The following is a 20,929-nucleotide window of genomic DNA, read 5'->3' as shown; positions in this document are numbered from 1 at the left end:
AGAAATAGACAGTTTCTTAAACGATAAGGGAATAAGGAGTTATAGGGAGCCGGCAGGGAAGTGGACATGAGTCCATGATCGGTGAGCCATGATCGTATTAAATGGTGGAGCAGGCTCGAGGGGCTGTATGGCCTATACCTGCTCCTATTTCTTATGTTCTTATGTGAGTGATGGAGGTGTGATGCATTGAGCAGTGTGTGAAGCTAGTGGTGCAGATGGTGCAATATGGCATTTGAAGATGAATTCACTGACCTTGACCACTCGTGTGAGTTCATTAAACTTTTTCCTGCACTGCATCCAGGACCTCGAGGCTACTCTGCTGGCATTCACCACAGCGGCTATCTACTCCCAATGGACTTTACACATTTGCCTGGAGTGCCTCCTGGCCCCCTGTAGATACACCGCCTACCTCCTCGAGTTGACCTCCTGCACCATGGCCTCCAGTGCTGCATCGGAGAACCTAGTCGCATGCTCTCTCCCGTGTTGTGACATAATTTTTGTTTTCTCCTCTCGTCTCTTCCCCAGCCAGTTCAATGAGCTGTTACAGGCAGACTGCTCCTCCTTTAAAAGGTGCAGACTGCCTTTCAAAAGTGGAGGCTAGCTTTAATTGGAGCTCGCCTTGCACAAACCTGGGCTTCCTGCTGAGTGTTCAGCCACTCTACAGCATGTTAAGTGCTGGGCTGAATGCCTTAATCATGCTAATCGCCAACCTGGCGCTCAAAGGGGAGGTTAACTGGAGCACCTGAAAACTTAATAAAAAATGCAAGGGAGCTAATTTGAACAGCAGGAAGAGCAAAGAAAGTGAAATCCATGGAAAGAAATTTTACCTGATAAAACCCAACTGCTCATCCCTTTCATTAGCAGCCCGGAGCTTCTCTGACAGCTGTGAACAACTGCTTTTTCTGGCGCGATAAATGGCAGACGCTAAGGCAGACGAAGTCATTGATGTTTGCTTCTGGGGCGTTGAACACTGGCGCTACAGTGCCTGCCGCTAATTATTAGCATCGCCGCTAAAAACATAATCAAGTTCACGAGCGGCGCCAATATCGCTGCGCTCGGGCGATAACTCTTTACCGCTCCGGTAGCGCCCCTCGCGAGCATTAACAGGTGGCTCTACTCAATTCAATTTTTAGCCGTTGTGATTATCTGGTAATTTTCTTTCAGTAAAATTAATTTTATTTTGCAAATACATTGTCAGGAAAATCACACATGTCAATTTTTGACTTGTCGATTTTAAAGAGGAACTGAAGTTTGGCAGAAAATTGATTAGATACAGAGAATATGTTTTGACTACCCATAAATGACCAGATAATTAGCATGTAACTGTCATGAGCGAATTGTGGTCATACTCACATATGGAGATAATTGTATATCATATCAAAAAAGGGGCGATCACACTGCTGGGCTTGTATTATAGACCCCCAAACAGAGAGATAGAGGAGCAAATATGTAGGCAAATTGCTGTGAAGTCAAAAAACCATAGGGTAGCAATAGTAGGGGATTTTAACTATCCTAATATTGATTGGGACAAATACAGTGTGAAGGATATAGAGGGTGCATAATTCTTAAAATGCATTCGAGAACTTTTTTAGTTAGTATGTAGCAAGCCCAACACGAGAGGGGGCGGTTTTGGATTTAGTTTTGGGGAATGAAGCTGGGCAGGTTGAAGGGGTATTAGTGGGAGAGCACTTGGGTGCCAGTGACCATAATTCAGTCAGATTCAAGTTAGTTACGGATAAGGACAAGGATAGGTCTGGAATAAAAATCCTAAATTAGGGAAAAGCTAATTTTGCTGAGTTGAGGAGCGATTTGGCCACAGTGGACCGGAAACAGCTACTTGTGGGTAAATCAGAGTCGGAACAGTGGGAGGCATTCAAGGAGGAGATCCGGAAGGCTCAGGCCAAACATATGCCCTCCAAGAAAAAGGGTGGGAATAACAATTCTAGAGCCCCCTGGATTTCTAGGGACTTACAGGGGAGGATAAAGAAAAAAAAGGAAGTTTATGTCATATGCCGATGGCTAAATACTACAGAATCTTTGGAGGAATATAGAAAGTCAGGAGGTAAAATTAAAAAGGATATTAGGAATGCTAAGAGAGAGTATGAAAAATTCTTGGCTAGTAAAATTAAGAAAAACCCAAAGATGTTCTACAAATATATTAAGAGCAAGAGGGTACTAAAGAAAGAGTAGGGTCTATTAGAGACCGTGAGGGTAATCTTTGTGTGGAGGCGGCAGATGTTGGTATGGTTCTTAACGAATACTTTGCGTCTGTTTTCACAAAGGAAAGGGGCAATGCAGATACTGCTATCGAGGAGGAGTGTGAAATTCTGGATGAAATAAACATAGTGAGAGAGGAAGTATTAAGAGGTTTAGCAGCTTTGAAAGTAGATAAGTCCCCAGGCCTGGATGAAATGCATTCCAGGCTGTTGAACAAAGTAAAAGAGGAAATAGCAGAGGCCTTGACCATAATTTTCCAGTCCTCTGGATTTGGGCATGGTGCCGGAGGACTGCTAATGTCGTACCCTTGTTTAATAAGGGAGAAAGAGATAGGCCGAGTAATTACAGTGGTGGGAAAATTATTGGAAACAATCCTAAAGGACAGGATAAATCTACATTTGGAAAGGCAAGGATTAATTAGGGACAGTCAGCAAAGATTTGTTAAGGGAAGATCATTTTTGACTAACCTGATTGAATTTTTTGATGAGGGCAGTGCATACTATGTAGTGTATATGGACTTTAGCAAAGCTTTTGATAAGGTCCCACATGGTAGACTGGTCACGAAAGTAAACGCCCATGGGATCCAGGCAAAGTGGCAAGTTGGATCCAAAATTGGCTTAGAGGTAATGGTTGATGGATGTTTTTGTGACTGGAAGGATGTTTCCAGTGGGGTTCCGCAGGGCTCAGTACTGGGCCCCTTGCTTTTTGTGGTATATATCAATGATTTAGATTTGAATATCGGGAGTATGATTAAGAAGTTTGCCGATTACATTAAAAGTGGCTGCGTGGTTGATAATGAAGAGGAAAGTTATGGTCTGCAGGAGGATATCAATTTACTGGTTAAGTCGGCAGAGCAGTGACAAATGGAATTTAATTCAGAGAAGTGTGAGATAATGCACTTTTGGAGGGCTAATAAGGAAAGGGTATACACATTAAGCGGTAGGCCACTTAATAGTGTAGATGAACAAAGGGATCTTGGCGTGCTAGTCCACAGATCCCTGAAAGTAGCAGTCCAGGTGGCTAAGGTGGGTAAGAAGACATATGGAATGCTTGCCGTTATTGGCCAAGGCATAGAATACAAGAGCAGGGAGGTTATGCTTAAATGGTATAATACTCTGGTGAGGCAACAGCTGGAGTACTGCGTACAGTTCTGGTCGCTGTATTATAGGAAGAACGTGATTGCACTAGAGAGGGTGCAGAGGAGATTTACTAGGTTGCTGCCTGGAATGGAGAATCTTAGCTATAAGGACAGATTGGACAGGCTGGGTTTGTTCACATTGGAACAGAGGAAGTTGAGAGGAGACCTCATTGAGGTGTACAAAATTTTGAGATTCCTGGATATAGTGGATAGCAAGGGCCTATTTCCATTGGTGGAGGGGGCATAGTTTTAAGGTGGTTGGTGGATGGTTCAGAAGGGATTTGAGGAGGGGCCTCTTCACACACAATGTTGTGGTGGTCTGGAACTCACTGCCTGGAAGGGTGTTGGATGCAGAAACCCTCACCATATTTAAAAGATGCTTGGATGGGCACTTAGTGCCGTACCCTGGTACCTAAAGCTGGTAATTGGGATTAGACTGGATAACCTCTTGTTGGCTGGCACAGATATGATGGTAAGTACTGCAGGGAATCGAATCAAATATGGCCCGGGTGATCTCCTGGACTAGTTTCGATTGCCTGGATGGGTCGGAGAGGAATGTTCCCAGATTTCTTTTTCCCCAATTGGCCTGGGTTTTTATCTGGTTTTTGCCCCTCCCAGAAGATCACATGGCTTCGGTTGGGGTGGAGTGTCGAATGTTTCAGTGTAAGGGGTGTCGCAGTTGTGTGGGGCGGACTGGTTGGGCTGGGTGCTCTTTACCTTTCCGCCATTGTTCATTGTTCATAGGTTTATATGTAACCTTCAGGGCTGCTGACTGAAAGCCGTGCGGCCCTTTGTCGGCTGGTGTGGACACGATGGGTTGAAATGGCCTCCTTCTGTGCTGTAAAATTTCTATGTTTCTTTTTCTTCTATGCTGGACGTGACACATTCTGTTAGAATGCTTATAATTAAAATACAAGTAATAGTTACATTTATAACATGCTTTATCATTTTTGAAATGTCTTAAAACACTTAATTCAATTCTAAGTGCAGTGATATATCATATATTATAGTTGGCTCACAACAGAAAAAAGTAATTTTGTATGATAGAAAACTACAGATCATCAATTAGTGCCTGTTTATGATGTTTACTATTCTTGACAGTGAATGTAGGATTTGTATTTTATTGGTCTTTCCCTACATAAGTCTTTTTATATGAAATACTGTACAACAAAGGATATGGGAAAAACTGTACAGGTCAATCAGCAACATACTGAGCAAATCAGGTTAAAGTTTGGGTTCTGACGAAGAATCATGTTCAAAATACAAACCTTTCTTTCTCTTTATTTCAGTTATTGATTAACTACCTTTACATTTCCAGCATTTTTCACTGTTATTTCAAATCTCCAGTATTCATGTTTTTTCTTTATGTCTTTGCTTTATGTGGATGTTTATAATTTTGTCCAACATTTTTATAGCTGGCAGTGTGATGTGACAAACATACATTTATTAGGTTAACCATATTCCACCTGAAATATCCAGTCACTCACTTACTTATCATATCCATTGCTGGTCATGATACATATGTGCGCTGCAATAACCGAAAATCTAAATTAAACCAAATTCTTTAATAAAGCTGAGTAAAGCTAAGTAAAATTTGAAGAATGAATATTACCGGTAGATTAATCAAAACTCAGTCATGGCTACATTATTTGGGAGTTGTCAGGTAGGAATATGCATAATATGTTTGTATCCAATGATAGACAGTGAGGACGTGATGGGGTTGCACTAACACATCACCTTGCATTACTGCTGTTCATTAACTTAATTCGGGACATTATGAGCAGGATTCTGCACTTGTGGATGATGCAAAATTGTATAGTTTGACCAATTACTGGTCAGGTGAAAACTCTAGAGGGATTTTGGAGAGGAGCTTGTAAAATAATTAGCTGATGGTATTCAAAGGAAACAAACATAAGCTGGTGCTAAAAACATAAAAATAGTTCTGCAGACTGGAAATTAGATGGCAATGGGTACCGCTTTGAGGAAGGTGCAACAAGTAAAGGATTTAGTGGCAGCAGGATACCGTTACATTTATCACAGAGCTAGAATGTTAGAAAAGTTAAAAAGTAAAACCAAAAGGGGAGCAGAGGAAATTTGGTGGAAATCTTGGACACCGATCCAATTTTCAGGCAGGCCTTCAAATGGTTGTTCAGCATTCCCACCCAAAACAGGCTATTTAAATATGCAAATCCTAGTCCTATGATTGCATATAAAGAAAGAGCTTGCATTTATGTAGCGCCTATCATAATCTCAGGACATCCCAAAGCACTTTACAGCCAACAAAGTACATATAAGAACATAAGAAATAGGAGTAGGAGTAGGCCATAAGGCCCCTCGAGCCTGCTCTGCCATTCAATAAAATCTTGGCTGATCTGATCATGGACTCAGCTCCACTTCCCTGCCCGCACCCCACAACCCCTTATCCTCTTATCGTTTAAGAAACTGTCTATTTCTGTCAAATTTATTTAATATCCCAGCTTCCACAGCTCTCGAGACAGCGAATTCCACAGATCCTCAACCCTCCGAGAAGAAATTTCTCCTCATCTCAGTTCTAAATGGGCAGCCCCTTACTCTAAGATCATGCCCTCTAGTTCTAGTCTCCCCCACCAGTGGAAACATCCTCTCTGCATCTACCTTGTCAAGCCCCCCTCATAACCTTATAGGTTTCTAGAAGAGCACCTCTCATTCTTCTGAATTCCAAAGAGTATAGGCCCAACCTACTCAACCTTTCCTCATAACTCAATCCACTCATCCCCGGGATCAACCTAGTGAACCTTCTCTGAACTGCCTCCACAGCAAATTAATCCTTTTGGAAATATGGAAACCAAAAATGCACGCAGTATTCCAGGTGTGGCCTCACCAATACCCTGTACAGCTGTAACAAGACTTCGCTGCTTTTACACTCCATCCCCTTTGCAATAAAGGCCAAGATTCCATTGGCCTTCCTGATCACTTGCTGTACCTGCATACTATCCTTTTGTGTTTCATGCATAAGTACCCCCAGGTCCCGCTGTACTGCAGCACTTTGCAATCTTTCTCCATTTAAATAATAACTTGCTCTTTGATTTTTTTCTGCCAAAGTGCATGACCTCACACTTTCTAACATTACACGGCATCTGCCAAATTCTTGCTCACTCACTTAGCCTCTTTATGTCCTCCTCACACATTATTAAAGATGAAATAACAGTGCATTTGGAAAGCAGCGACAGGATCGGTCCAAGTCAACATGGATTTATGAAAGGGAAATCATGCTTGACAAATCTTCTGGAATTTTTTGAGGATGTAACTAGTAGAGTGGACAAGGAAGAACCAGTGGATGTGGTGTATTTGGACTTTCAGAAGGCTTTTGACAAGGTCCCGCACAAGAAATTGGTGTGCAAAATTAAAGCACATGGTATTGGGGGTAATGTATTGACATGGATAGAGAACTGGTTGGCAGACAGGAAGCAGAGAGTCGGGATAAACAGATCCTTTTCAGAATGGCAGGCAGTGACTAGTGGGGTGCCGCAGGGCTCAGTGCTGGGACCCCAGCTATTTACAATATACATTAATGATTTGGATGAAGGAATTGAGTGTAATATTTCCAAGTTTTCAGATGACACTAAACTGGGTGGCAGTGTGAGCTGTGAGGAGGACGCTAAGAGGCTGCAGGGTGACTTGGACAGGTTAGGTGAGTGGGCAAATGCATGGCAGATACAGTATAATATGGATAAATGTGAGGTTATCCACTTTGGGAGCAAAAACACGAAGGCAGAATATTATCTGAATGGCGGCAGATTAGGAAAAGGGGAGGTGCAGTGAGACCTGGGTGCCATGGTACATCAGTCATTGAAAGTTGGCATGCAGGTACAGCAGGCGGTGAAGAAGGCAAATGGTATGTTTTCCTTCATAGCTAGGGGTTTTGAGTATAGGAGCAGGTAGGTCTTACTGCAGTTGTACAGGGCCTTGGTGAGGCCTCAGCTGGAATATTGTGTTCAGTTTTGGTCTCCTAATCTGAGGAAGGACATTCTTGCTATTGATGGAGTGCAGCGAAGGTTCACCAGATTGATTCCCGGGATGGCTAGACTGACATATGAGGAGAGACTGGATCGACTGGGCCTTTATTCACTGGAGTTTGGAAAGATGAGATGGGATCTCATAGAAACATATAAAATTCTGACGGGACTGGACAGGTTAGATGCAGGAAGAATATTCCCGATGTTGGGGAAGTCCAGAACCAGGGGACACAGTCTAAGGATAAAGGGTAGGCCATTTAGGACTGAGATGAGGAGAAACTTCTTCACTCAGAGTTGTTAACCTGTGGAATTCCCTACCGCAGAGAGTTGTTGATGCCAGCTCGTTGGATATATTCAAGAGGGAGTTAGATATGGCCCTTACGGCTAAAGGGATCAAGGGGTATGGAGAGAAAGCAGGAAAGGGGTACTGAGGTGTGAATGATCAGCCTTGATCTTATTGGCTCGAAGATCCGAATGGCCTACCCCTGCACCTATTTTCTATGTTTCTATGTTTCTACTCTTCCTCCCATCTTTGTATCATCAGTAAACTCAGTCCCCTCTTCCAAGTCGATAATATAGATTGTAATTAGTTTGGGGTCCCAGCACTGATTCCTGTGGCACCCCACACCTTACTGATTGCCAACCAGAGAATAAACCATTTAGCTCGACGCTCTGTTTTCTGTTAGTCAGCCAATTTCCTATCCATGCTAATATATTACCCCCAACCCCATGCACTTTTATCTTGTGCAATAACCTTTTGTGTGGCACCTTGTCAAATTCCTTCTGGAAGTCCAGATACACCACATCCACTGGTTCCTCTTTATCCACCCTGTTCGTTACATCCTCAAAGAATTCCAGCAAATTTGTCAAACTTGTGACTTCCCCTTCATAAATCCATGCTGACTTTGCCTGACCAAATTTTGTTTTTCCAAATGTCCTGTTACTGCTTCTTTAATAATGGACTCCAACATTTTCCCAACCACAGATGTTAGACTAACTGGTCTATAGTTTCCTGCTTTTTGTCTGCCTCCTTTTTTGAATAGGGGCGTTACATTTGCAGTTTTCCAATCTGCTGGGACCTCCCCAGAATCCAGGGAATTTTGGTAAATTACAACCAATACATCCACAATTCCTGCCGCTACTTCTCTTAAGACCCTAGGATGCAAGCCATCAGGTCCAGGGGATTTATCTGCCTTTAGTCCCATTATCTTACTGAGCACCGCCTCCTTAATGATTGTGATTGTGTTCCTCCCCCCTTATAGCCCCTTAACTATCCACTGTTGGAATATTTTTAGTGTCCTCTACCGTAAAACTGATACAAAATACTTGTTTAGAGTTTCTGCCATCTCCATGTTCCCCATTGCTCATTCCCCGGTCTCGTCCTCTAAGGGACCAACATTTACTTTAACCACTTTTTCTTTTTATGTACCTATAGAAACTCTTACTATATGTTTTTATATTTTGTGCTAGTTTACTTTCATAGGCTATCTTCCCTTTCTTAATAATTTTTTTAGTCATTCTTTGCTGGCCTTTATAAGCTTCCCAATCTTCTATCCTCCCACTAGTTTTGGTCACTTTGTATGCCCTTGTTTTTAATCGGATACCGTCCTTTATTTCTTTCGTTAGCCACGGATTGCTATCTTTTTTCTTGCACCCTTTCCTCCTCACTGGAATATATTTTTCTTGAGAGTTGTGAAATATCTCTTTAAATGTACACCACTGTTCATCAACCGTCCCACACTTTAATCTATTTTCCCAGTCCACTTAAGCCAACTCTGCCCTCATATCTTCATAGTCTCCTTTATTTAAGCTTAGAACGCTGTTTAGAAATTCAACTTTCTCACCCTCCATCTGAATTTGAAATTCAATCATGCTATGATCACTCATTCCAAGGGGACCCTTTACTTGGAGATTGTTTATTAATCCTGTCTCATTACACAGGACCAGATCTAGGATAGCCTGCCCCCTGGTTGATTCCATTGCATACTGCACAAGGAACCCATCCCTTATGTACTCTATGAACTCCTCCTCAAGGCTACCTAGACCAATTTGATTTGTCCAATCAATATGGAGGTTAAAATCACCCATGATTATTACTGTTCCCTTTTTACAAGCCCCCACTATTTCCTGGTTTATGCTCCGACCAACACAGTTGCTACTGTTCGGGGGCCTATAGACTACGCCCACCAGTGACTTTTTCCCATTATTCCTTATCTCCACCCAAACTGTTTCAACATCCTGATCCTTTGAGCATATATCGTTTCTTATTATTGCAGTGATTCCATTTTTTATCAATAGAGCTACCCCACCTCCTTTTCCTTTCTGACTGTCCTTCCGGATTGTCAAATACCCCTGAATATTTAATTCCCAGTCCTGGTCACCTTGCAACCACTTCTCTGTGATGGCTATCAGATCATACCCATTTGTATCTATTTGTGCCGTCAACTCATCTATTTTGTTACAAATGCTACGTGCATTTAAACAAAGTGTCTTTAAATTTGTTTTTTTTACCCTTTTTTTCCTTCTTGTTTCCTCTCTCCTTCAAACTCACTTTCTTTATTTTTGCTTTCTAATTTCCGCTTTTCTCCCCTCCCTACTGAATCAATTCTCAGGTTCCCATCCCCCTGACAAGCTAGTTTAAACCCTCCCCAACAGCACTAGCAACCGCAGCCCCCCCCCCCCCCGGCCCCGGCGAGGATGTTGGTCCCTGCTCCGTTGAGATGCAACCCGTCCGGCTTGTACAGGTTCCACCTCCCCCAGAAGTGGTCCCAATGCCACAGGAAACTAAAGCCCTCCCTCCTGTACCATCTCTCCAGCCACGTATTCATCTGCTCTATCCTCCTATTTCTGTCCTCACTAGCTCGTGGCACTGGGAGTAATCCGGAGATTACTACCTTTGAGGTCTTGCTTTTTAATAGCTCTTCTCGCTCCCTAAACCCTGCCTGCATGACCTCATCCCTCTTCCTACCTATGTCATTGGTACCGATGCGGACCATGACCTCTGACTATTCGCCCTCTCCCCCCAGACTGCCCTGCAGCTGCTCAGTGACATCCTTGAACCTGGCACCAGGGAGGCAACATACCATCCTGGAGTCACGTCTGTGGCCACAGAAACCTCTTTCTGCTCCCCTGACTATGGAATTCCCTACTACTATAGCTCTTCCATTCTTTTTCCTTCCCCCCCGTGTAACTGAGCCACCCGTGGTGCCGTGGATCTGTCTCTGACTGCACTCTCCAGAGCCACCATCGCTCCCACCGGCACTCAGAACAAAGTACCGGTTGGAAAGCAAGATGGACTCAGGGGACTCCTGCATTACCTGCCTAGTCCTCCTCTTCTGTCCAGGGGTCACCTAATCCCTATCTGCCTGCACACTCTTAAGCTGTAGGGTGACCGCCTCTCGAAACGTGCTGTGCCCGTTGCTATCAGTTGCGCGGATGCACCGTGGTGACTCTAGCCGCCGCTTAAGTTCCAAAACACGGAGCTTGAGTTGGTGCAGCCGGGGAAATCTCCTGCACACGTGGTCGTCTGTGCTGCGCGAAGCATCCAGGATTTTCCACATGCCACAGGATGTGCAATCCACGTGACTGAGCTGCACTGCCATCCCTCTAGTTATACCCGCAACTATCAAGTAGAACTAAAGTCTAAACCTTAGCAAAACACACCCAGAAACTACTCAGTAAACATTAATGATTTAATGAACTGGTTCTCCTTAGATAATAAGGATCACATATATTTACTTACTTACTTGCATCAATGCCAAATGTTTCCTACCGAAAGAAAAGAAAAAGATAAAATACTCACCAATCCACCAGCCAATCACTTACCCGCTTGGCTGTGACATCACACTTCGATTTCTTTTTACTTCTGTGTTTACTTTCTGCCCCTGCTGCAGCTGGCCTCCTCCCGACTGACACTGCTCCAAGCTGCCGCCGCCCTTTGTAGTCCCGCGCTCGCTCCGCTCTCGCGATGCTGGCCTCTCCCGACTGAGGCATAGTTACTGTTGTAGGGAAATGCTTGAACTCAGGAATAGATACAACTTTGGGCTTTTTATAAGATTCATGCTCCTCCTGACTTCATAAAAATCTTCCAGCCTGGTGCCAACCTGTTTTTGCCTTCTCCAGATCTTTTCTGCCCCTGCCAACAGGCCCTATCTGCCGGCTGACTCTGTGTAGACGCTGGCCAATTTTCCACAGTCCAAAACTGGAAAGCAGTGACCTCCTCAGCTCACTGGTAAAATTCAAATGAGACCTGCAACTCATACGGTCTCCCAACTGTAGCCTTGGGCGGGTGCCAGACTTACACCCGTTTTGGACTGAAGTTGAAAATTGTCCCCGCCCCCAACAGTCTGTGTAAAGTAATTGGTCTCGGTATAGGTCAAATGATCAAAAAAGGTATACCGCTTTATAAGTATTGTCTTTAATTGAATCTTATAATATGCCAAGCACATAGGCTGCCTCTGGTTGGTTCTGTCTACTTCTAGTTTATATGATCCAAATTTGGGTTGTTTTTCTGAGTATAAAATAGCTTTAGTGTACTATTTTTTGTATAACGACTCCTAACAAGGACTTGGCAATCAGGATATGTCACAGATATTGATTTTGTTGCAAATGTTAAACCTGATTTTGAGATTTGGACCTAACTGCTTATGCAGTGAAACCTAATACTGACACAAGTCAGATAAGGATCATGAACCTAACTTGCCATGTGTTAGCTCCATAGATGCTCAAGAACACGAGGTATGTACAATTTATTTTTGGAAAGTTCTGATGAGTTCAAGAAGATTTATTTACTTCCATCTCACCTTTAAGAGCTCAGAGTCATTCAGACCAACAAAATGGATTATCAGCAGTAGATAACATACTTCTTTTCCGGTTTCAGCTCAAAATTGCAAAAAAACACCCTGCATGCTCTGCGGAAACCTTGCAGGCGGGGAGTTAAAATAGCCCATAGAACTCACCCACTAATCCCTCAGGCAGTGATTTTAACTTGTTCTTCTGAGCAGGTTCAAAGGCCACCTGCTGAAAACTAGCGGGGCCCTTCTTTAAATAGACAGATCAGTCTCTGATGACATAATCAGGGCCTGACTTATGCTATTTTAACCATAGGTCTAAGTGGCAAAGCCGTTGTGGTTTTCCCACTAAGCAAACATAGCGGGAAGAGGAGTCAGGGACAAGAGAGGCACAGTCATTGTTTTACTTTTCTTGTGGGGCCAGGAGGAGCAGCAGTAAGTTGAACCCTCACCATCATAGGCATCATCATCGGAATTGAGGAAGACTTGCTTCCACTCCTGAAGTGAGTTCTTTGGTGGCTGAACAGTCCAATACGAGAGCCACATACTCTGTCACAGGTGGGACAGATAGTCGTTGAGGGAAGGGGTGGGTGGGACGGGTTTGCTGCACGCTCTTTCCGCTGCCTGCGCTTGATTTCTGCATGCTCTCGGCGTTGAGACTCTAGGTGCTCAGTGCCCTCTCGGATACACTTCCTCCACTTAGGGCGGTCTTGGGCCAGGGACTCCCAGGTGTCAGTGGGGATGTCGCACTTTATCGGGGAGGCTTTGAGGATGTCCTTGTAGCATTTCCGCTGCCCACCTTTGGCTCGTTTGCCGTAAGGGAGCTCCGAGTAGAGCACTTGCTTTGGGAGTCTCTTATCTGGCATGCGGACTATGTGGCCTGCCCAGCGAAGCTGATCAAGTGTGATCAGTGCTTCAATGCTGGGGATGTTAGCCTGAATGAGGACGCTGATGTTGGTGCGCCTATCCTCCCAGGGGATTTGTAGGAACTTGCGGAGACATTGTTGTGTTCGAAGCATGTTTCAGTTTTCTCCCCACCACATTGAATTCCATCTGCTTTTTTGTTCTTCAATTAAACCCATATGGCCTCATTTGATGATTCTAACATTATCATCCCTCCTCATAGCTGTAATTGTTTCTTTATTTAATACTGCGAACCCCCCTCCTTTTTTATCCCCCTCTCAATCTTGTCTAAAAACCCTGTAATCAAGAATGTTGAGCTGCCGGACCTGCCCTTCTTTCAGCCATGTCTCAGTAATAGATATTGGGCTAGAATTTCCACTGCATCGCCGCCCAGTTTCTCGGCGGTTTTGGTTGTTTTGAGCGAGAACTGGGTCAGTGAAAATTTCCACAACTGAGTTCCGCTGGTGGTTTTGAAATACCACTGGGGAGCGGACCGCCGGCATGCACTGCCCATAGGCCGCTATCGCCCGATTTTTGACTCAACGGTGACCCGTGGGTAAGTTGAAAAAAAATGCCACGAGAAGCAGTGGGAGCTGGGTGTTAGGTAAGTAGCTCAGCAAAGAAAGGTAAGTTAATGGGTTTTCAATCATTTTTTTTTTAATTCTCTTAGTGATTAAGGTGAAAAGGGTGCTGAGAATGTTTTCTGATTTTTTTTTTAATTTTACGTTTTTTGAAGAAATATTTATGTGTGTTTTTCTCCTCGGTGTAAATTTTAGTAATTACTGCCCATTATTTTTAAGAACCGCCCAATCGGCCCAAGATTCCATTTTCCGCCGAGAATCGGGGTGTAAGGTCCATTTTTTTTTCGCCAGGCAGATTCTTTTCTTTTTTTAATGGAATTTTTCACCGACGGTAATTTGAAAATCTTAGTATTTTGGGCGGCAATCCGGCGCTGGTGGATTTTTTGGAAAATCTGCCCAATAATTAATTCCATCTGTGCTCTCCCCAACAGCACTAGCAACCCCCACCCCCCACGAGGATATTGGTCCCAACTCCTTTGCGGTGTAACCCGTCCGGCTTGTACAGGTCCCACCTCCCCCAAAGCAGTCCCAATGCCTCAAGAATCTAAAGCCCTCCTACCTGCACCATCTCTCCAGCTTGACCCATCCACCTCCACGGAGGTGTGTGGGGGGCCTGACCCATCCACCTCCATGGCACGAACCTGGTATTGCAGTACTTCCAGGAACGGTGCAGTGGCTCTAGGCCTTTTGGCTAAGAGCATTGGCGCAGAGTGATCCTTGATGTGTGCAAGGTGACCTCTGGCGTTTGTGATTTGACAAAGAATTGGAACGATTGGCTACGAATTTAAAAAAAAAAAATCTCTCCAGCCACACTTGCATCTGCTCTAGCCTCCTATTTCTGTACTCACTAGCATGTGGCACTGGGAGTAATCCAGAGATTACTACCTTTGAGGTCCTGCTTTTTAATCTCTCTCCTCGCTCCCTAAAATCTGCCTGCAGGACCTCATCCCTTTTTCTACCTATGTCATTGGTACCGATATGGACCATGACCTCTGGCTGTTGACCCTCCGCCCCCCCCCCCCCCCCCCCTCAGAATGTCCTACAGTCACTCAGTGACATCCTTGACCCTGGCACCAGGGAGGCAACATACCATCCTGGAGTCACGTCTGCGGCCGCAGAAACGCCTGCCTGCTCCCCTAACTATCGAATCCCCTACCACTATTACTCTTCCACTGTTCTTCCTCTCCCCTCCCCACCCCCTCCCCCCATGCAGCTGAGCCACCTGTGGTGCTGTGGACGTGGCTCTGGCTGCACTCCCCAGAGGCACCAATACTCAGAACAGAAAACTGGTTGGAGAGCGAGAAGCACTCATGGGACTCCTGCACTACCTGCCCGGTCCTCCTCTTCTGTCTGGCGCTCAGCCATTCCCTCTCTGCCTGCACACTCTTAAGCTGTGGGGTGACCACCTCCTGAAACATGCTATCCACGAAATGATTCCAGCTGCGACTCAAGCTCAGAAACATGGATCTCAAGCCGCTGTAGCTGGCGACACTTCCCACACGTGTGGTCGTCCAGGACTTCCCACATGGCACAGGATATGCATTCCATGGGACTGAGCTGCCCTGCTATGCCTCTATTTACTAGACTAGACATAGAAACATAGAAAATAGGTGCAGGAGTAGGCCATTCAGCCCTTCTAGCCTGCACCGCGATTCAATGAGTTCATGGCTGAACATGCAACTTCAGTACCACATTCCTGCTTTCTCGCCATACCCCTTGATCCCCCGAGTAGTAAGGACTATATCTAACTCCTTTTTGAATATATTTAGTGAATTGGCCTCAACAACTTTCTGTGGCAGAGAATTCCACAGGTTCACCACTCTCTGGGTGAAGAAGTTTCTCTTCATCTCGGTCCTAAATGGCTTACCCCTTATCCTTAAACTGTGACGCCTGGTTCTGGACTTCCCCAACATTGGGAACATTCTTCCTGCATCTAACCTGTCTAAACCCATCAGAATTTTAAATGTTTCTATGAGATCCCCTCTCATTCTTCTGATCTCCAGTGAATACAAGCCCAGTTGATCCAGTCTTTCTTGATATGTCAGTCCCGCCATCCCAGAAATCAGTCTGGTGAACCTTCGCTGCACTCCCTCAATAGCAAGAATGTCCTTCCTCAAGTTAGGAGACCAAAACTGTACACAAAAGGTGTGGCCTCACCAAGGCCCTGTACAACTGTAGTAACATCTCCCTGCCCCTGTACTCAAATCCCCTCGCTATGAAGGCCAACATGCCATTTGCTTTCTTAACCGCCTGCTGCACCTGCATGCCAACCTTCAATGACTGATGTACCATGACACCCAGGTCTCTTTGCACCTCCCCTTTTCCTAATCTGTCACCATTCAGATAATAGTCTGTCTCTCTGTTTTTACCACCAAAGTGGATAACCTCACATTTATCCACATTATACTTCATCTGCCATGCATTTGCCCACTCACCTAACCTATCCAAGTCACTCTGCAGCCTCATAGCATCCTCCTCGCTGCTCACACTGCCACCCAACTTAGTGTCCTCCCCAAATTTGGAGATACTACATTTAATCCCCTCGTCTAAATCATTAATGTACAATGTAAACAGCTGGGGCCCCAGCACAGAAGCTTGCGGTACCCCACTAGTCACTGCCTGCCATTCTGAAAAGTACCCATTTACTCCTACTCTTTGCTTCCTGTCTGCCAACCAATTCTCAATCCACGTCAGCACACTATCCCCAATCCCATGTGGTTTAACTTTGCATATTAATCTCTTGTGTGGGACCTTGTCGAAAGCCTTTTGAAAGTCCAAATACACCTACATCAACTGGTTCTCCCTTGTCCACTCTATTGGAAACATCCTCAAAAAATTCCAGAAGATTTGTCAAGCATGATCTCCCTTTCACAAATCCATGCTGACTTGGACCTATCATGTCACCTCTTTCCAAATGCGTTGCTATGACATCCTTAATAACTGATTCCATCATTTTACCCACGATTGATGTTAGGCTGACCGGTCTATAATTCCCTGTTTTCTCTCTCCCTCCTTTTTTAAAAAGTGGGGTTACATTGGCTACCCTCCACTCCACAGGAACTGATCCAGAGTCAATGGATTGTTGGAAAATGACTGTCAATGCATCCGCTATTTCCAAGGCCATCTCCTTAAGTACTCTGGGATGCAGTCCATCAGGTCCTGGGAATTTATCGGCCTTCAATCCCATCAATTTTCCCAACACAATTTCCCGACTAATAAGGATTTCCCTCAGTTCCTCCTTCTTACTAGACCCTCTGACCCCTTTTATATCCAGAAGTTTGTTTGTGTCCTCCTTAGTGAATACCGAACCAAAGTACTTGTTCAATTGGTCTGCCATTTCTTTGTTCCCCGTTATGACTTCCCCTGATTCTGACTGCAGGGACCTACGTTTGTCTTTACTAACCTTTTTCTCTTTACATATCTATAGAAACTTTTGCAGTCCGTCTTAATGTACCCTGCAAGCTTCCTCTCGTAGTCTATTTTCCCTGCCCTAATGAAACCCTTTGTCCTCCTCTGCTGAGTTCTAAATTTCTCCCAGTCCCTGAGTTCGCTGCTATTTCTGGCAAATTTGTATGCCACTTCCTTGGCTTTAACACTATCCCTGATTTCCCTTGATCGCCATGGTTGAGCCACCTTCCCTTTTTTATTTTTACGCCAGACTACAATTGTTGTAGTTCATCCATGCGGTCTCTAAATGTCTGCCATTGCCCATCTACTATCAACCCCTTAAGTATCATTCACCAATCTATCCTAGCCAATTCACGCCTCATACCTTCAAAGTTACCCGTCTTTAAGTTCTGGACCATGGTCTCTGAATTAACTGTTTCATTCATTATCCTAATGTAGAATTCCACCATATTATGGTCACTCTTACCCAAGGGGCCTCGCACAACGAGATTGCTAATTAATCCTCTCTCATTACACAACACCCAGTCTAAGATGGCCTCCCCCCTAGTTGGTTCCTCGACATAATGGTCTAGAAAACCATCCCTTATGCACTCCAGGAAATCCTCCTCCAACATATTGCTTCCAGTTTGGTTAGCCCAATCTATATGCATATTAAAGTCACCCATGATAACTGCTGCACCTTTATTGCATGCACCCCTAATTTCCTGTTTGATGCCCTCCCCAACATCACTACTGCTGTTTGGAGATCTGTACACAACTCCCACTAACGTTTTTTGCCCTTTGGAGTTCTGCAGCTCTACCCATATAGATTCCACATCGTCTAAGCTAATGTCCTTTCTAACTATTGCATTAATCTCCTCTTTAACCAGCAATGCTACCCCGCCTCCGTTTCCTTTTATTCTATCCTTCCTGAATGTTGAATACCCATGGATGTTGAGTTCCCAGCCCTGATCATCCTGGAGCTACGTCTCTGTAATCCTAATCACATCATATTTGTTAACATCTATTTGCACAGTTAATTCATCCACTTTATTACGGATACTCCTTGCATTAAGACACAAAGCCTTCAGGCTTGTTTTTTAACACCCTTTGTCCTTTTAGAATTATGATGTAGTGTGGCCCTTTTTGTTTCTTGCCTTTGTTTACTATCTTAACAGAAATAAACTTAAAACTTAAAAAAAACCACTCACCAATCAACTCCTTCCTTTGTGCTGACGTCACTTTTTTAACTCTGACGTCACTCTTTCAAATTTTGCCTCCCTGATCCCGCTGCCGCTCATACTCCAGTATCAGGCCTCCTCTGCCGCGCTCCTTTATCGCCGCTCCGCCTTCTCTCTGATCCCGATGCTGCTCCCACAAAGGTCTGCCTCCTCTCCCCTCATGCTTTCTTCAAGCTTATTTTGTCCATGAAGCCCATCTCCTACTCATTTGACCTTCCATTCCCATTAAACTGTTGACCTCTTTACCACCTTCAACATGGTAAACCACACCATCCTCCTCCAATGCTGTACCTCTGTTCCAGCTCAGCAGGATTGCCCTGACTTGGTTCCACTCTTACCTATTGGATTGTAGCCATAGCATCTCCAGCAATGGCTTCTCTTCTCACCCCACACTATTATCTCTGGAATCCCCCAAGGATCTGTCCTTGGCTCCTCTCCCTTCCTAATCTATATGATGTCGCTTGGTGACATCATCCAAAGACATGGGAATGGGGGAGCGGAATTTTAACTCCACATGACGGGCGGGAGGGGGGGTTAAATTGGTATATGAAACCTGATTACAACCTGCGTGAACGCATCTACTTCCAGTTTAACCGCGGCGGGTTTGGGGACATCCGTGTAATCTGCTCTGGAGAACTGGGCCTGTTATTATAATATGTTAATGAGGCTTCATTCCTCAGATTTTGGGAGTCATTTAAATTTAATGCTGGCTCGCTGTGCTTTCCAAGACTGGGGAAACCCTGCAGCTAAAGGGAGGCGGAAGCTGCTGGATCCAGCGGTTAAGTTATTTTTAGAGCACTGCTTGTGGGCCAGGAGGAGCAGGAATGCTTCCCTTGTCCCCGCAAGAAAATTTTCTGCCGTGATTTGCCAACGCCCTCCGCCCCCGGAATCTTCCAAACCCGCCCCCCACGAGCTTCCAACCCCCTCCCGCGATCTGCCTCCTTCACCACAATCTTCCGAACCATCCCTTCCCACTGTGCGCTGATCTTTCCCTCCTTCTCTCCCTCCTCGCTGCAGCGCTCCAAGCACTCCCTCACCATGCCCTGATCTTTTCCAATCATCGGGGACCGTCCCCTGCGGTCCCCAGCTGCGGCCTTCCACCACTGGCTTTCCCGCCCTGCTGCCGACCAGCCTCTCAATCTGTCCGGCTGCCATGCAGGAAACGGAGTAAAACAAATGATAGTGATGTCCAATAAATTCGGCGGGACCACCGTGTTCCCAGCATTCCCAGACACCTAGAACTACCTCTCTCAACCATCGCTCCCACACCCACTACCTGTGTGTAGACATCCAGTCCTGGATAATCAACAATTTCCTCCAATCAAACATTGGGAAGTCTGAAGTAATTCGGGTAGAAATTGCGGTTGAAGGCGTACCTCCGCTGTACACCTCTGCCCCACGAAACAAATCTGAACCTACTTCCAGGCTGCGGAGAGTTCGGGTCTCGGGCCTCCAGGCGGACGTCAGCATAAAGGCCCATAGATCCAAGGGACACAAGCAGTTTGGAAGCGTCCCTGGGATCACGTAGGGTCGGTTCTCCAATGAGAAAGGTGGATTCCATTGCAATCATTTCCAAATGTAATCCCCTAATGAGATGCAATGGAATCCCCAAATAATTAAACAATTTAGACAATTCTAATAAATATAAATGTACTGAATTTCAAATTTATTCGTAAGTCCCTTCATTGTACCAACCTCAGCAAAAATTTTATTTTTTGATAAAATAATTTGAAACATCTTAATCTAAATCAATATTTGCATAAACTAATTTAAAGTGTATGTGCACCATTTTCAATTTTTAAATGTTTAATTTACGGCTTATAGATACTCTTATGATGATGAAATCCTTTTATCAGCCATAAAAATTTCGTGAGCAATTGCTGGGCAGTTGTTGGGCAAATAGCCCAACTCTGTGCCACCTATACAGTGTTTCCATGTGGTTCATATAAGCTGTCAACCTTGACAGATCGCAAGTTCCGGATTTTGCACATGAACAAACAAATGCGGAAACCCAAAAGTTGCGGGGCCTTACAAATAAATTTGCGCTGTCAGGAAACCGCAATTTCAGGGCCATTGTCTTTGGCCCCTGCCTCATACTTCATGTCAGTGTGAACCAGACTGTTCGAAACCGTGGCATCCTAATTGACTCTGAGCTGAATTTCCGACCCCATATCCTCTCCATCATGAAAATGATTTACTTACACCTCCATAATATCTCCTGCCTGTGTCCCTACTGTTATGTATGGAGAAAGAGTCAAACTGAACACTGTGAGCTCAAAGTAAAGTGTGACCTTAGTCTTTTATTGCAGGTCTCCAGAGTGCCTCTCCAACCTCCTTAAATACCTGTGCTCCCAAGGGATTATGGGATCCCTTGAGACTCCAGGGGATGAGCCCTCTGGTGGCTGTACAGAGTAAATACAAGTTTACATATATAACATCTACCTCAGCCCAATATCATCTTTTTCTCAGTGCCATTTTTGACTGATTATGCCCCTGTAAAGTGCCTTGGAATGTTTTTGTTGTTTGGAAAGGCAGATATCTGAAGTGGAATGAATCACTGTATCTGCTAAGAAGGAACAAGGTGATATTACTGTATGAGTGGTGGCCACAGGTGAAACTGAGGAAAAGGTGTCCCAGAAATATTGCAGCTGATTTTCAGATTTCCACTACCCTTTAT

General features: G+C 44.7%; 1 protein-coding gene across 4 annotated transcripts in view; it reads left to right on the top strand.

Moving 5' to 3' along the window:
• The window catches only part of jazf1b (JAZF zinc finger 1b), a 447,675-nt gene that overhangs the window by 370,174 nt on the left and 56,572 nt on the right, over positions 1-20,929 (top strand). The window lies entirely within an intron of this gene.

This window comes from Pristiophorus japonicus, chromosome 5 (genome assembly GCF_044704955.1).
Source record: "Pristiophorus japonicus isolate sPriJap1 chromosome 5, sPriJap1.hap1, whole genome shotgun sequence".
NCBI classification, from domain to species: Eukaryota; Metazoa; Chordata; class Chondrichthyes; family Pristiophoridae; genus Pristiophorus; species Pristiophorus japonicus.
This window is presented reverse-complemented; position numbering and strand designations above follow the sequence as displayed.